Source organism: Oreochromis aureus, linkage group 13 (genome assembly GCF_013358895.1).
Source record: "Oreochromis aureus strain Israel breed Guangdong linkage group 13, ZZ_aureus, whole genome shotgun sequence".
Classification (NCBI taxonomy): domain Eukaryota; kingdom Metazoa; phylum Chordata; class Actinopteri; order Cichliformes; family Cichlidae; genus Oreochromis; species Oreochromis aureus.
In genome coordinates, this window is record NC_052954.1 from 19922718 (window position 1) to 19929271 (window position 6554).

The 6554-nt window shown below is 50.9% G+C and overlaps 1 non-coding gene across 1 annotated transcript; it reads left to right on the plus strand.

Annotated features, from left to right (window-relative positions):
* Positions 1-2003: 2003 nt before the first annotated feature.
* trnal-caa lies at positions 2004-2116 on the plus strand. Its single transcript has 2 exons — positions 2004-2041; positions 2071-2116. It is a non-coding gene; the product is annotated as a tRNA-Leu (tRNA).
* Positions 2117-6554: the final 4438 nt, after the last annotated feature.

Genomic DNA, 6554 nt, shown 5'->3' on the forward strand with positions numbered 1-6554 from the left:
CGCAGTAGAACCCCGGCAGGTTAAGCTGGCGTTGATCACATGAAAACTCAAAAACGTGTAAGGCATCTCGTAGGTAATGACACACGCGTCCGTTTTTGAGTCCATTGTGCACGAGGATCCATATTGGACCCACCGAGAGCTGTAGTCACAGAGGACGGTGCAGGTTTTCCCCGTGGTAGTCTTGTCGCGAACATAACTGCAAAAGATTTTGTCGTCGTAATCCGTGTAACAAGTCAGTCCCTTGGGCAGAGTGTCGCTTGCGGCCCAGCCCTTACAGGTATAGCGTGGAAACCCTGATGCGCCGGTGGCGATCATAGCCAGGAGGATAAAAATCAAAGGCATGGTAGAGCTGTGCTGATCGCGTTGAGGCTGGAAAAAAATTAAGTAGTGTAAGGTCGGAGATTGCAGCGGTGTTTCTAGCCAAGCTGTGCTGATCGCGTTGAGCCCAAAAAATGAAGTAGTGTAAAGTCGGAGATTGTAGCGGTTTTTTCTAGCCAAGCTGTGCTGATCCCGAAAGGAGTAGTGTAAACTCGGAGATTTCAGCGGTTTTTATAGCCCTTGTCTTCAAACCCCTCCTTCTGTAATAAAAACCGGGAAGGGATTGTAATTTCCATGGAACCGCTTCATGGATCAAAGGAAACCTAATAACAACTCGCCGACCGAGGTATAATTGTTTCCCGACCAAAGTATAACAACGCTCCCCGACCGAGGTATAATGTTACCCCAACCGACGTATAATTGTTTCCCGACCGAGGTATTACAGTTTCCCAACCGACGTATAATCGTTTCCCAACCGACGTATTACAGTTTCCCGACCGAGGTATAAATGTTTCCCGACCGAGGTATAATGTTACCCCAACCGCCGTATTACAGTTTCCCGACCGAGGTATAATTGTTTCCCGACCGAGGTATTACAGTTTCCCAACCGACGTATAATCGTTTCCCAACCGACGTATTACAGTTCCCAACTGAGGTATTACAGTTTCCCGACCGAGGTATAAATGTTTCCCAACCGAGGTATTACAGTTTCCCGACCGAGGTATAATGTTACCCCAACCGACGTATAATTGTTTCCCGACCGAGGTATTACAGTTTCCCAACCGACGTATAATCGTTTCCCAACCGACGTATTACAGTTCCCAACTGAGGTATTACAGTTTCCCGACCGAGGTATAAATGTTTCCCAACCGAGGTATTACAGTTTCCCGACCGAGGTATAATGTTACCCCAACCGACGTATAATTGTTTCCCGACCGAGGTATTACAGTTTCCCAACCGACGATAATCGTTTCCCAACCGACGATTACAGTTTCCCGACCGAGGTATAAATGTTTCCGACCGAGTATAATGTTACCCCAACCGCCGTATTACAGTTTCCGACCGAGGTATAATTGTTTCCGACCGAGGTATTACAGTTTCCCAACCGACGATAATCGTTTCCCAACCGACGACACAGTTCCCAACTGAGGTATTACAGTTTCCGACCGAGGTATAAATGTTTCCCAACCGAGGTATTACAGTTTCCCGACCGAGGTATAATGTTACCCCAACCGACGTATAATTGTTTCCCGACCGAGGTATTACAGTTTCCCAACCGACGTATAATCGTTTCCCAACCGACGTATTACAGTTCCCAACCGAGGTATTACAGTTTCCCGACCGAGGTATAATGTTACCCCAACCGACGTATAATTGTTTCCCGACCGAGGTATTACAGTTTCCCAACCGACGTATAATCGTTTCCCAACCGACGTATTACAGTTCCCAACTGAGGTATTACAGTTTCCCGACCGAGGTATAAATGTTTCCCAACCGAGGTATAATGTTACCCCGACCGACGTATTACAGTTTCCCGACCGAGGTATGATCTCTCGGATGTTAGAATGAAACAGAAAATATTGTTGAAGAACCGAAATGAGAAAGCGCCCTGTTTTTGTTTTTTTTGTCACATGCAATACAGTGAGTCGAATATAGGAGTTTCGCGTCGTTGTTTGCAACATGTTGTCAGGATGGCCGAGCGGTCTAAGGCGCCAGACTCAAGCGTAAAAAACTTCCTGTGTGACACGGGGTATCTGGTCTCCATATGGAGGCGTGGGTTCGAATCCCACTTCTGACAATTTGTTTTTAAGTTTACTGTGCTATACAACTACGCGGTTGCATTTTCGAAGTTTGGAAAACAACACCCTTATCTGTACCAATTGTTTTGTAAAACAAAAGCAGTATAACATTTCTCGTATCACCAACACACCGCACTGTTGAAAAAAACACCACACACAAGGTACCCGAAAACAATGTGTCACATGTTTATTTTTCATGCGAACCAAATAGAACGACATGTACAGAAATGAATGTCAAATGAAACAGAGGAAAGTATATTTTTGTGTAAAGTAAAAAAAACAAAACATCACACAAATAAACCATCGTAGTCCCCCCTCGTCTTACAGCGGCTAGCGTCTGGCAGGCCGGCAGTGTCTCTTACTGTAGGGACACTTGATCATTTTCGGGCGACAAAGACCGTACAACGGTTCCACGGACAACGGGGTGTTGTTGTACGTGGTCTGTCGCATCCCAGTTAGGTTATACCCGGAGAGTTCAGGCCAATACTTTTCCAAATCAGCGGTTGTGTAGCGGTAGCCCTCTTTGCCCTGTGTTACCGAGGGTTTGGGTATCAGCAGTATATCGCTCGGGACGTGACATGTCACCGATAGGCCTAGGGTACGGTAGTCACTGTCCAGCCACTTGTGAACCGCGGCAGCGAACCCAGGCAGGTGCTCCGTGTGACATAAAGCAAACAGGTGTTCGAGTTCCTCGAAGTCCGAAGGCATTATGACAATTTCATCATCGTCAGCATCGTCCTTTTTCCCCGACCAGCCAGATACCGTGATAAACACGGGACCTCTGGGCTGTCTGTTCATGGCACAATTCACTCCGCCCGTGATCCCCGTGGTCAGGTAATGATGGGGGTCCGGGCGCGGTATTGTGATCGTAGGCCGAGAAGGCTTGCGTGCAATGTTGTTGGTGGCACTGTCATCATCATCATCATCGCTATCGCCTTCAAAATGATCGATGGCATCGCTAGCATCCGGGGGCCCGGCGTCGAACAGATATTCGTGGTGACACCCGCTGTCTGTACAGCTTGCAGGCAACTGCGCCATAACGGCCAGAGGATCCTCGTCCGTAGGCAAGATGTTGTAGTAATCATCCTCACAGTCTGTGTTGTGCGTGAGGAGCGTTGTCAGTAGATCCAGGAATATCTTCATGGGCACGGTGACGGCGTCGTTGTAAATCGGGACACCGAAGGAGTTGGTTTGCACGTGAATTTCCATCCCCTTGTCAAGAGTGTGACGCTTGGCCTCGAATATCAAACAACGGGGACCTCTAGTCTCGTCGTAACGGATAGTGAACGCGTTTCCGACACCCCAGGTCGGATCGCCCAAGTTCACGGTTTGCCATTTGAGACCCGACGACCCGGAGGTCTGGGCCACGGGGTACGTACCGCTGGTCGAGGGCATCGGTGTAAACGGAAAGGCCTCCGTCTCCGGATTCGGCTCGTGAGACGGAAGAGTATGCTGCGTGGCAGCATCGTGAACGATCGCGCGCGTCTGCTCTAACGGGGTCTCGGAGGCACTGGGGGGGAGCGGCTCATCTTCGTCGCTATCACCACCATAGCGGTCCCGATAATAGATGCTACTAGGGCAAACGATCATACCGTTGCGAACATCACCCTCGTACTCCTCTATGGGAAACGCTTGGTCGTTATATGAAGTGGCCCACATATCCTGGACGTTCGCGGTGTTCGGCCATATTCTGTGCGTACACCTAAGGTCATATTTGTACCCATTCTTCGCTGACGGCTTGGGTACCAGAGACATGTAGTCGTAGACGGCACATGCTATCATCAAGCCCGCAGCGTTGTAATCGCCTTTCAACCAACGGTGAATCACGGCCACGAGACCGGGTAGGTGCTCGTTGTGACACAAAGGAAACACCAGCTCGTCGGTTTCAGGCGGTGTGTCGAGCATCGACGTTTGTTGCCGTCTATCGGGGCTCGTGAGGTGCCATTTTTTGATGATGAGAAACATCGGACCGGACGAGTATTTGGATATGGTGCAAGTTACGCGCGGAATACCCGGGTAGACCAAGTGTGCCGGTGACACTTCTGGGATCTTGGGGCAGTCGTTGTCATTACCCACAGTATGTTGAGGCACGCGGAGACGGTCCTCGGTCTCCGGTGTTCTATACACGGACACGCTGTGGAAACAACCTGTCTCTTTGAACGCGCCCGTGCGAGGAGCGTAGTCTACGGGATTCCGCTGTGTAGGAGTGCGTTCGGGGTACAGGTGTAGGTATTTCTCTTCATTGTGCGTGAGGTGCACGTGTAACAGATCCAGAAAGATCCTCAGCGGCACAGACACGGTCTCGGCAAACCGCTGCCGAGAACCCTTGGAGGTAACAAGGTCTATGGGAGTGCCAGGCAGCTGAGGCGGAGGGTTGCTTGTGAGCGTAACGTATGGCATGCCAAATTTAGTGTCGTATGATATGGAAAATGTGTGTCCCACTTTGGTGTTCCGGCCTAACTTTACTTCTAGCCAGCCTTTACTGCGATACGGTGACAGGATGGCTATAGGCCGCTGCACCGGATGGCTCTGCGCGGCACTCGGTTGCTGTTGGGCTTGTTCTTGTTGCAGTAGCCGCTGGGCATCCGCAAACATTCGCCGCTCGCGCTTCAGCGCGTTCTCTCTCGCTTTCTGCCGTTCCGCCTGATGTTCTTGGGCCTTGTACGCTGCTAGCTCTCTTTGGTATTTCATGCTAGCGGGGCATTCGCGCATAGCGCAACGCAAGTCCATCAACCCGTACGTCTTTGCTGTGTCGACCGGTTTGCCGTCGTACATACAGGACCACATGGTGCCCGTGTTGAACACATTCGGCCACCACGCAGTGGACGCGTCCGATAAGTCATATTTGTAGCCGTTGGTAGCTGGCGGCTTGGGTATCAGCATGACATTGTCGGGCACCGCACACGTGATAATCAAGCCCATTGTATTGTAATCGCCTTTCAACCATCGGTGAATGGCGGCCACCAGACCGGGTAGGTGCTCGCTGTGACACAAGGGGAACACCATCTCGTGCTTATCCGATGGCGCGTCGAACATCTTCAGTGCACAGCCAGACCACTCGCGCAGTTGCCAACGTTTCAGCGCGATGAACATCGGACCTTGCGGGTATCTGGCCATGGTGCACGTCACAGCGGGGGTACCGGCATACACCAAGTGCTCGGGTGCCACTTCTGGGATCGTACTGGAGCCACCCTTGTTCCCTATTCTAGATTGAGGCACACCGAAGAGGGCTTTAGCCTCGTGGCTCGGCTGAACGGTCACAGTGTGAAAACATCCCGGCTCCACGTTATCGTCATCGCCCTTGAAACGTAAAGCGTACTCCTGAGGGTACCGCTGGTCGGGCGTTAGCCTGGTGTAGCCGTACAGATATTTTTCACAGTTGTGCGTCAGGTGTACGTGTAGTAGATCCAGGAAGATCCTGAGCGGGAGAGTCACCGATCGGGACAGCTGCTGCCAGTGACCCGGCGAGGTCTCCAGGTTTATGGGAGTGCCGTGCTCCCAAGGCGGAGGGATACTCGTGAGGGTAACGCACGGCAGTTTGTCCGTCACGTCGTATGACAGGGAAAAGTTGTGCCCTACCTTGCGGTCGTCTCCCAACTTGACTTCTATCCACCGTTTTCTGGGCTCGGGCGACAGAGCAGCCATGGGCTGCTCGTTTTGCCGCTTACGATTCTTGGAGGTGCTGCTCATGTCGACTTTAGAGAAGCGTACAACCCAAGTCTGTCAGTGTACAGTAACAGTATAGGGATTGTAGTGTTTTTAATATAGGAGAACGGTTAATAGGGTCAGTGCGGCTAATGGTTTTATTTCATTTCAGACTCTCACACACATATAGTGTACCTCGGTCGGGAGACTGTAAAAATATCTCGGTCAACCCATATAGACAAAATGGTATAGCATTCCCCGCTCCGAATGAAGTGCAAACGCTACCCACGGTGTAAGTCTCGCGTACCGTACGGCCAAGTATTAATGTGCTCATTGTGCGCTGTGCGTGTCCTATCCTGCGACATAAACACTCGCGGGAAGTATTGCGGCCTAAAAAAAGCAAAGTGGCCGTTGTTATTACAGAACAAGAAACCCAGTGGATTCTCAGCACCATGTCTACAGCGTTAAGAGTGGTAGTTGCTACGTTGACGGCGTTGGCGACATGCGTCTGTAGTCAACAGGTGATACACCTAAAGCTCAACGACTCAATCCAGCTTACGCCAGCGAAGCCGTCTAGGTTCATCAGCAGCGTCGTATGGAAATATGATAAGAATCTCCTCGCCGAATGGGTGTACCAGAGTATACCGGTCACGTATTACAGTAAATTCAAAACGCGAGCAAGGCTGGACGTAACAACGGGAAGCCTCGCGCTCAACAACCTCCGTGTTGCAGACAGCGGCATGTATAGTGTCGAAGTCAACAACCAAGTCCTGGCGTTGACGTACATGCTGG